An 11,188-nucleotide genomic window follows, 5' to 3' on the forward strand; every position below is an offset into this window, starting at 1 on the left:
AACAGGTTTGCAGCGATATCCCAAAGTCAAATTGCCTGATTTGAGTCCTAACTCTGTCCTTTATTATTAAATAGTGTGAGTTTGAGAAAGTTGTTTTGAAAGAATCCATATTAGGGCATCAAATTTTTGTGTACTTTAGCTAACTTGCAACATTGCTTTCTGTAAAACTGCTTGGCTGCTTTGCACCTGGGGGAGAGGGGACTTGGAAAGTGATTTACTGTCCCTGAAATGTAGTCTCAGTAAAGCACCCTGCAGATTTGAGTAAAGGATAACTCAGGATGCGGGTGGTTGGGGGAAATTGCCCTTTCCTGGAATGTATTGTCTCACTAAAGCACCCTGCAGACTCGGGTAACTCAAAACGAGGATGGTCAAGGGAGATTACCTAAGGCTTAATGATTCCAGCTATAACCTTGCTTGTGCTGACAATCGATGTACGTAAATGCTGATCTTTGAATCTATAGGCTAAGGAGTGAGGTACTTTTAAATGGATTGGTTAAGAAAGTATATGTTGTTACAAATCTATTGGCTATGAAATGTGCGGGCTTTGCTGTAACGGCCAGTGAAGGCCTATATGAGATCCCCTTTGAAGAAGTTTGGGGCTCTCAGCCACTGCCCGTTTTTGGGGTATGCTGCGGAGCCCCAGCATGCTGGTCTAAATAAACCCCATTTTTACTCCTGCAGGAATTGTGTCTATCTGGTCTCTCCGCGCCTCCCAGGGCCAGGGAACTCCCGATCCCAACAGTTTAAATTCGGTAGGGCGTTCGCCTTACACGCGGCCAACATGGCCGACCCGAGTTCGATTCCTCCGCCCCTCTCGGAGAGCCCGGCAAGCTACCGAGAGTATTCGATATGCCAGACACAGTAACAACAAAGTCTCCAATGGAGACGTTACTGGGCCCGCTCGAGCAAATCGACGATCAACGGGAGGGCCTTTACCTTTGCCTTTACCTTTACCTGCTTTGTCATCTAAAAAACAGAGAAAAGTATTTCATAGAGTTGTTGCAAAGATTTATTGTATTAACTTTTCTAACACAATGGGAATAGTATTGCATATTATAATACCAAGGAAGTGTAAATAACTCCCATAATGAGATACCTTAATTGTGGTGGATTTGACAAACTAGAATTCCCAGTATTGTTGATCTAAACTTCAGTTTGCTGCCCAGCCACACTTGAACTTGGTGCCACCGATGCTGCCAGGCATGGCTACTGTAAACCTTCTGGTCTCCCCAAAATATTGAGCAAACATAAGGGTGTCCCATACTCATTAGACGAGTCCCTTCTAGTGGAGACATATCCCAGGACTGGTCCCTGGGACTGCATATCCCCCAGTCACTTTTCTGGGTCCAACTTCCTCTTAGAACACTGGCTATTATGAGGAGATGACAAAGTCAACCATAAATCAAGAAGATAGTTGGGATAGAGTGCCTATTACAACAGAGATAACCAGCAGTCCTTATGAGGCTCAATGAAATAAGGAGACCGATCGTAAACATTCTCGGTAAGGAGAAAGAGAGAAAGTAAGAAAGTTTGAGAGAAATACCAAGGGAAATAGTACAGCTAAAGAATATACTAGCTAAATTTAAAAAATATAATAAAGGAAGTAAACAGAAGACAGGAAGAAGCTGAAAATAGAAACAGTGAGCTCAAATACAACGTACTAGAAAAAAATCCCAAAAGACCAGCAAAGGAGAAGAAATAATTTAAAGAAATAAATTAATATAGGACAGCATATAGAACATCATTCTCATTATAGGAATTTCAGAAAAAGAGAGAAAGGAACATAGATTTTTTTTTTAAGAAACAGTAGTCGAGAACTTCCTCATGTTGAGAAAGGAGTTATATACACAGATCCAGAAAGTTCAAAGAGTTCCAAAAATACAAACTCCAACAGATGCACACCAAGATACATAATTGAAATGGCAAAAACAAAGATAAAGAAAGAATTCTAAAAGTAGCTAGAGAGAAATAAACATAAGGAAACCTTCATATAACTATCAGTATTTCTCATCAGAAACTCAATAGACCAGATGAGTGCAATGTCATATACAAGGTGGAAAATCCCTTCCAACCAGCTTGTTACCCTCTTAGATTTGAAGGAGAAATAGTTTTTCAGGTAAATAATAGGTAATGGAATTCATTGTCACTAAACTAGCCCTTAAGAGCAATAAGAGAAATTCTGCAAAATAAAATTAAATGCAACTTGGATGCAGGTGGATACCTAAAACATAAAATGCAGGAGAGGAGTTTAATTATGACTTTTCAAGTTGCTGATTTTTTTTTAGTTATCTTCATTCTGTTAAATTTATAGAATTGTACATTTTAGATGTATTTTCAGTTCCAAATTTACATTTTGTTCTTCTAAAATAGGACCCATTTTTCTGTTGAAAAAAGTGAAAAATACATTTTGTTCAGTGAACATCACTGTAAGGTTAATCTTCAAGGAATCACACTAAAATACAATGTGGATGGTCACACTTAAAGGTTGAATTAAGAAATGCCACCATGGAATCTCGGAAAAAGGCAGCTCGCCAGAGAGATGATTTTGGACCCCAGGCTGAGCTGAGATCACTGGGCGCCTCAGGTGGAGCAGACGTTCTCTCTCTCCACCATCTCCAAATGAACCCCAGTGACCACAATCCTCCAGAAGAAAAACCCAGGTGCACGAGACCAGCGACCACAAACTCCAGGCCACATGGAAGCAGGTATCGGTCATCCCTCCCCATCTCCCGGCCCATCGGAGGTCCTGGCTGTCATGGCCGCAAACTTCCTCCGAGTGCCGTTGAAGCACCTTTTAGCAGCCAAGATCCAGAGACTCATGAATGGCAGTTGGACACAGAGACGTCTCCAGACCCCAATTATTTAAAGCTTTCGACATCCTATGCCATTCTTAACAAGCAATACAAAATAAATTATTTAGCATCTGCCTGTGGATCAGGCTTTAGTGGTGGTGAGAAAATTCGAAATAATGGTGGAGAGAAGGGTGGTGGGGTTGGTGTTGAAATATTGAATGTAATCAATTACTGTGAACAACTTTATGAAAATAAAATTTAAAAAAAACAAGAAACAAAAGAAATACCATTCATGAGGGAAAGAAAGGGGAGACTAAAAAGACAATAGAAGGGGCTGGAGTGATACCACAGCGGGTAGGGCATTTGCCTGGCACGCAGCCGACTGGGGTTCAATTCCCAACTTCCCATATGGTCCCCTGAACACCGCCAGGAGTAATTTCTGAGTGCAGAGCCAGGAGTAACTCCTGTGCATTGCCTGGTGTGACCCAAAAAGGAAAAAAAAAGACAATACGAGTAATGCAGTCGATTGAATGAGTATTTTTAAAGAGTAAATGAGGTTGAATATGACAGATGCAGGAAAAAAACAGTGGGTTCAATGTTGATTCAGCTCCCTCCAAATAATAATGTTTTATTTTTAATACCTAAGTCCAAGAAGATGGTATATAATTCTGGACATAAAGAAACTGCTAGGATAATTTTATGATTGCTGATATTGACCGAGATAAGGATACATTCTCTGTTTTCTAAATAAGAAACCAAGAAATAAACCCTGTTTTAAGTCATTAGTAGAACATTTTCTAAATACATTACTTGGGGACAAAAAGTGATAAAAACCTATGCTACTATAAAAATACAGGATGAGGGAATGCAAGAGTTTAGGGGAGGGATGCCTAGTTCACCCCTGGCCGAGAGAATAGGGAGAAGGAAAGAAATCTGCATGGGGTAGGGGGAGAAGAGACAGATGAGAAACAATAGAGACGGCTATCAAGGGTATTCAAGGTCATTGGTGGTGTGAAGGAATGATAGAGTGAAATACCCTAACCACAGAGTAAACAACACTGAAGGCATGAGACCTCAAATTTAGCCAAACTTAAATAGGCATCTGTCAAGAGAGTGGTCTGAGGAGGTGTAGGACAGAGAGAGAACCTGGGAATATTTGCAGAGAGCAGTTGACACTGGTGGTGGGAATAGAGCTGGTACAGTGTATGTCTAAAACTCAAGTATTTTGTAAATCACTTTGTAAGTGACTGTGCTTCTATAGCATAACATTTAAAATTATATATGAAATAGAAAAGGATTATACTTTTTTTTTTCGCTTTTTGGGTCCCACCCAGCAACGCTCAGGGGTTACTCCTGGCTCATGCGCTTAGGAATCACTCCTGGCAGTGCTCGGGGGACCATATGGGACGCTGGGAATCGAACCTGTGTCTGCCATGTTGGCTGCTTGCAAGGCAAACACCCTACCCGCTGTGCTATCGCTCCAGTCCCAAGGATTATACTTTATATCTATGTTTTTCAAATATTTTATTTCTATAAGATTTTAAAATATCTTGTCATAGTACTTAACAAATCATTTCCAGTCTGTAAATAAATAAAAGACTCCCAAAATCCTTTGTCTCTTCTTTTTATTGTTAATAGTTTATTTTTTTAAATTTTTTAAAAAAATTTTTTATTAGTGAGACACCACCAGGTACAGTTATAGTTATAGACTTACAAATTTTTGTGCTTGGGGTTCATTTATACAATGATCAAGTACCCATCCCTCCACCAGCGCCCATCCTCCATCACCCCAGGTCCCAGCATCCCTCCCACCCCCCAATCCCCCCATCCCACCCTGCCTCTGTGGCAGGTCATTCCCTTTTGTTCTCTCTCTCTCTTTTTGGATTCTGTGGTTTGCAAGGGAGGCATTGAGTGGCAATCATGTTTGGTCTATAGTCTACTTTCAGCATGCTTCTCCCATCCTGGGAGGATCCTCCAAACACCCTTTATTTGGTGCTCCCTTTTCTATCTGAGCTTCCTTTTCCCCTAGCACATGTGGCTGGCCTTCAAGTCATGGAGCAAAATTCCTGGTACTAATCTCAGGAACTCCTGGGTGTTAGTCTCCCATTTTGTTACTTTATGTTCCCCAGATGAATGCAATCTTTCTATGTCTATCCAGCTCTTTCCGACTCATTTCGCTTAACATGATACTTTCCATGTAGTACCACTTGTATGTAAATTTAATGACTTCTTCTTTTCTAACAGCTACATAGTACTCCATTGTGTAAATGTACCAAAGTTTCTTTAACCAGTCATCTGTTCTTGGACACTCAGGTTTTATTCCAGATTCTGGCTATTGGAAAGAGTGCTGCAATGAACAAACAGGTGCAGATGTCACTTTGACTATACTTTTTTGCCTCTCTGGGATATATTACCAGGAGTGGTATTACTGGGTCAAATGGGAGCTCAATTTCTAATTTTTTGAGAATTGTCCATACTGTTTTCCAAAAGGGCTGAACCAGTCAGCATTCCCACCAGCAGTGAAGGAGGGTCCGTTTCTCTCCACATCCACGCCAGCACCGGTTGCTTTTGTTCTTTTGGATGTGGGCCAGTCTCTGTGGTGTGAGATGATATCTCATTGTTGTTTTGATCTGCATCTCCCTGATGATTAATGATGTGGAGCATTTTCTCATGTGCCTTTTAGCCATTCAGATTTCTTCTTTGTGAACGTTTCTGTTCATTTCCTCGCCCCATTTTTTGATGGGGTTGGGTGTTTTCTTCTTGTGGAGTTTAACCAGTACTTTGTATATCCTTGATATCAACCCCTTGTCGGATGTGTATTTGGTGAATATCCTTTTCCATTCTGTAGACTTTGTATTTTGGTCACTGTTTTTTTTGAGGCGCAGATGCTTCTTAGTTTAAGATAGTTTCATTTGTCTATCTCTGTTTTCACTTGCTTGTCCAGTGACGTGACATCATTGAAGATACCATTAGCTTCAATGTCATGGAGGGTTTTGCCAACATTTTATTCAATGTACCTTATGGTTTCTGGTCTGATGTTGAGGTCTTTAATCCACTTTGATCTTACTTTTGTACATGGCGTTAGTGAGAGATCTGAGCCGACTTTTTTGCATGTAGCCGTCCAGTTTTGCCAGCAAAATTTGTTAAAGAGGCTTTCCTTGCTCCACTTCACTTTTCTTGCCCCCTTATCGAAGATTAGATGATCATTTGCTTGGGGGGAGATGTCAGTCTATTCAAACCTGTTCCATTGGTCTACCACTCTGCCTTTGTTCCAGTACCATGCTGTTTTAATTATTACTGCTTTGTAGTAGAGCTTGAAGTTAGGGAGGTTGATTCCTCCAATTTTCTTTTTCCCAAGAATTGCTATAGCTATTCGTGGGAGCATATTGTTCCATATAAATTTCAGGTGTGTTTGCTCCATTTCTTTGAAGAATGTCATGGGGATCCTAATAGGAATCACATTGAATTTGTACAGTACTTTGGGAAGTATTGCCATTTTGACAATGTTGATTCTCCCCATCCATGAGCAGGGGATATTTTTCCATTTCCTCGTGTCCTCTTTCATTTCCTGAAGTAGCGTTTTGTAGTTTTATTTGTACAAATCCTTTACTTCCTTAGTTGAACTGATTCCTAGGTACTTGATTTTCTGGGGCACAATTGTGAAAAGGATTGTTTTTTTCATGTAGCTTTCTTCTCTCTCACTGTTTGCGTATAGGAAAGCCATGGACTTTTGGGTATTGATTTTATAGCCTGCCACTTTATTATACAAGTCTATTGTTTCTAGGAGTTTCTTGGTAGAGGTTTTAGGATTCTCTTAGTACCATAACATCTGCAAATAGTGAGAGCTTGATTTCTTCCTTCCCTACCTGGATGCCCTTAATATCTTTTTCTTGCCTAATCGCTATTGCAAGTACTTCCAGTACTATGTTGAACAGTAGTGGAGAGAGTTGGCATCCTTTTCTCGTCCCTGATCTTAGGGAGAAGGCTCTCAGTTTTTCCCAATTGAGGATGATGTTTGCTGTAGGTTTGTGGTAGATGGCTTTAACTATATTGAGCAAAGTCCCTTCTATCCCCATTTTGGCGAAGTATTTCATCATAAAAGGGTGCTGGATCTTGTCAAATGCTTTCTCTGCATCTATTGATATGATCATATGATTTTTATATTTTCTTTTATTGATATCATGGATTATGTTGATTGATTTCCGAATGTTGAACCATCCTTGCATCCCCAGGATGAATCCCACTTGGTCATGGTATATGATCTTTTTGATGAGTTGTTGAATTCTATTTGCTAGTATTTTGTTGAGAATCTTCGCCTCCGTGTTCATCAGGGATATTGTCTGTAGTTTTCTTTTCTTGTGGTGTTTTTGTTTCCTTTTGGTATTAGAGAGACATGGGCTTCATAGAAACTATTTGAGAAAGTTTCTGTTTTTATCAATTTCCTGGAAAAACTTGAGAAGAACTGGCAATGGGTCCTCTTTAAATGTTTGGAAAAATTCACTAGTGAATCAATCTGTACCTGGGCTTTTGGTTTTGGGAAGACTTTTGATTACAGTTTAAATTTCTTTGATATGTATAGGTCTATTCAAGTACTTTATATCTTCTTGATTCAGCTTTGGGAGATGATAGGAATCTAGGAATTTATCCATTTCTTCTAGGTTCTCTTGTTTCGTGACAGACAGACTTTCAAATTAGTCTCTGATGATCTTTTGAATTTCTTTGGTTTCTGTTGTGATATGCCCATTCTTATATCTGATTCGATTTATTAGGGTTCTCTCTCTCTCTGTTTCTTTGTGAATGTTGCTAGTCATTTATTTATCTTATTTATTTTCTCGAAGAACCAGCTCTTGGTTTCATTGATCTTTCGGATTATTTCTTTGGTTTCCATGTCATTGATTTCTGCTCTATGTTTTATGATCTCTTTTCTTCTTCCCGATTTGAACTCCTGTTGATCCTTTTGTAAAATCTTGAGTTGTGAAGTCAAGTTGTTATGTGCATCCTTTCTTCTGTCCTGAGATATGCTTGCAGAGCTTTAAATTTTCCCCTTAAAACGGCTTTTGCTCCATCCCATAAGTTTTGGTAGCTCGTGTCTTCATTCTCATTTGTTTCCAAGTATCTTTTTGTTTCGTCCTTGACTTCCTTCCTGATCCACTCATTGTTAAGCATTGCGTTGTTTAATTCCCTGGTGTTTGATTTGGTTCTCCGTGTTTGTGTGTGATTCACTTCTATTCTCAGAGCATCATGATCTGAAAAGATTGTTGATACTATTTCTATCTTCCTGATTCTATTTAGGTATGTTTTGTGGCGTAGGACATGGTCTATTTTGGAAAATGTTCCATGCACACTGGAGAAGAATGTGTATTCTTGCTTTTAGGGGTTTAAAGCCCTGTATAGGTCTATAAGCCCTTCTCTTCTATTTCTTCTTTTAAAGCCAATGTTTCCTTGCTGAGTTTTGTTCTTGTTGATCGATCCAGAGGTGATAAGGCGATGTTGAAATCTCCAGCTACTTACTATTGTGTTGCTAGCAATGTCCTCCGTAAAATCTGTTAGCAGTTGTTTTAAATATTTAGCTGTTCCCTCATTAGGTGTGTATACATTTAAGAGTGTGATTTCTTCCTATCGTACGTGTCCCTTGATGAAGAGAAAATAGCCTTTGCTGTCCCTTCTAATCTTTTTCAATGTGAAATTAATGCTGTCGGATACTAGTATGGCCACCCCAGCTCTTTTGAAAGAGCTGTTTGCTTGCAGGATTGTTTTCCATCCTTTGACTTTGAGTCTGTGTTTGCTCTGGCTGTTGAGATGAGTTTCTTTTAGGCAGCAGAATGTTGGGTTCTGTCTCTGAATCCATTTTGCCATCTGTGTCTCTTAAATGGTGAATTTAGACCATTGACATTGAGAGAGATTATTGTTATGGGGTTTTGTGTCATCTTTCTGTAAGAGTCTGTTGTGGTTGTAGGGTTTGTCTTGTCTTACAGTAGTCCCCCCCCGTTTTTTTCTTTTTGGGTCACACCCGGCGATGCACAGGGGTTACTCGTGGCTCTGCACTCAGAAGTTACTCCTGGCGGTGCTCAGGGGACTATATGGGATGCTGGGAATCGAACCTGGGTCAGCCGCATGCAAGGCAAATGCCCTACCCGCCGCCTGTGCTATCTCTCCAGCCCCATAGTAGCCGTTAGCCCTTGTTTTAGGTTTGGTTTTGAGTCTATGAAGTTCCTGAGCTGCTGTTTGTCTAGAAAATAGTGTACTGTTCCTTTAATTTTGAGTGAGAGTTTAGCCGGATAGAGTATTCTTTGTGAAGCATTTATTTCAGTGAGTTTTTTCACTATATCTTGCCACTGCCTTCCAGCTTGGAGGGTTTCCTCTGATAGATCTGCTGTGAATCTAAGGGGTGCGCCTTTGTATTTGATTTCCTTCTTTGACCTTGATGCTTACAGTATTGTGTCTCTATTGGCAGCATCAATCATTCTAACTATGATATGTCTTGGAGTGTTTTTGTTAGGGTCTCTTTTAGCTGGTACCCTTCGGGCTCCTTGAACCTGAATGGCTGCATTGTAGAGCTCTGGGAATACTTCAGCAATGATTTGTTTCACCGTGTCTTTTTCATTGGGATTGTTTCCCTGAGCTTCTGGTAGTCCAATGATTCTAATGTTGTTTCTCTTGGAATCATCTCCTAGGACTCTGATTCTCTGTAGAGCTATTTTGAGGTCCCTTGCCACTGTGTGTTGTTGCCTGTTGGCTTGGTGCAGCTGATCTTCCAGCTCACTGATTCTCTGTTTAGCTGTGCTCATTCTATTGTTGAGAGAAGAGACTGAGTTTTTCATTTAATCTACAGAATCTTTTATTCGTGACATTTCTGCTCTCATTTCCTCGCGTAATTTGTTGATTTTTTTTCTGTCATGTTACTGGCTATCTGTCTGACTGTTTCATTGAGTTGATTGAACATCTTCATGACTTTGTATCTGAATTCTTTGTCAGAGAGGTCCCTTAGGTGAGCAGTACCGACAGAGTTTCTGAATTCTTTTCATTGTCCTCCCCATGTGGTGGGGATTTGCATTGTTTCTTCACGTTGCTGCGTAGGTTGGGGACTAGGTTTCTTGGGGACTAGGTTCCTTAGTATGGGTAAACTACCTGCGGCCATGTAAGCATTGGCCCGCTGAAAATTGGCCACGCCCACTTTTGAAGAGACCCTGCCCCCTACGAGAACCTGGGTTTGGGTGGGTTTGGGAGGTGATCAGCACAGCATGAGGGGTGAGGAGCGAAAGGCAGAGTCTCAGAGCTGCTTTACTCCAGGGGTCTGGAAGGACACCTGGGGTCTTGCAGGGAGAGATCCAAGTCCCGGGTTCGAGTACCGGTGGATGAACTGACCTGGGTTTGGGACAAGATCAGTGCAGCGTGAGGGGTAAAGAGCAAAAAGCAATCCTTTGTCTCTTTTAATGCTTTTGTTACTTCATTCAATATTAGTCTTTACATTTTATCTAAACTCATAGTTAATGACCTCAAGGACTGGACACGGACACAGTCCTCCCATTGTTCATCGATTTGCTCGAGTGGGCCCAGTAACGTCTCCATCGTGAGACTTGTTGTTACTGTGTTTGGCATATTGAATACGTCACGGGTAGCTTGCCAGGCTCTGCCGTGTGGGTGAGATACTCTCAGTAGCTTGCCAGGCTCTCCAAGAGGAGCGGAGGAATCGAACTCAGGTCGGCCATGTTGGCCGCTTGTAAGGCAAACGCCCTACTGCTGTGCTATCGCTACAGACCCTCAAGAGAACATTAAATATAAAAATTGCAAAGTTGAAATGCTATAAGCATTACTGAATACTCATGAAAGAGAGTAGAGCTGAACATTAAACTTGGAGCAAAATTAGGGCCAAAGAGATAGTATGGCGGGGATACTTACTGGCAAGAGAGATACTACGATCACGAAGCTCCTTTTCCTAGGGAGAGGCATATCCATTGCACTCCGGATGTGCTATTTCCCTGCTATTTCCTCAAACGTGGGAAACTCAATGGTATCATTTGTGGTAGTAGTGGGGGACAGCGTTTGAGTTCTCCCCTTAAAAAAAAACAGAGAGATAGTACACAGGTTCAGGTGTTTGCTTTGCATATGGATGACCCTGGTTCAAGCCTGTCAAGCTACCCGTGATGTGTTCGATATGCCAAACACAGTAACAACAGTCTCCAATGGAGACGTTACTGGGCCTGCTTGAGCAAATCAATGAACAACGGGAGGACAGTGACAGTGACATTGTCCTGTGAATACCTCCATGAATGATTCCTGAGCAGAGAGCCAGGAGTAAGTCCTGAACACAGCTGGATATGTTCCTCAAACAAATAAACAATAACAACAAATAGACTTCAAGTAAATAATGCTGGCCTACATTTGTTTGCTACATT

At 40.9% G+C, this 11,188-nt stretch overlaps 1 non-coding gene across 1 annotated transcript; it reads left to right on the plus strand.

Moving 5' to 3' along the window:
* Window positions 1-10,683: 10,683 nt before the first annotated feature.
* LOC130029496 (U1 spliceosomal RNA) lies at window positions 10,684-10,850 on the plus strand. Its single transcript, XR_008793362.1, has one exon. It is a non-coding gene; the product is annotated as a U1 spliceosomal RNA (small nuclear RNA).
* The last annotated feature ends 338 nt before the right edge of the window (window positions 10,851-11,188 follow it).

This window comes from Sorex fumeus, unplaced genomic scaffold (genome assembly GCF_029834395.1).
Source record: "Sorex fumeus unplaced genomic scaffold, SorFum_2.1 ptg000003l, whole genome shotgun sequence".
NCBI classification, from domain to species: Eukaryota; Metazoa; Chordata; class Mammalia; order Eulipotyphla; family Soricidae; genus Sorex; species Sorex fumeus.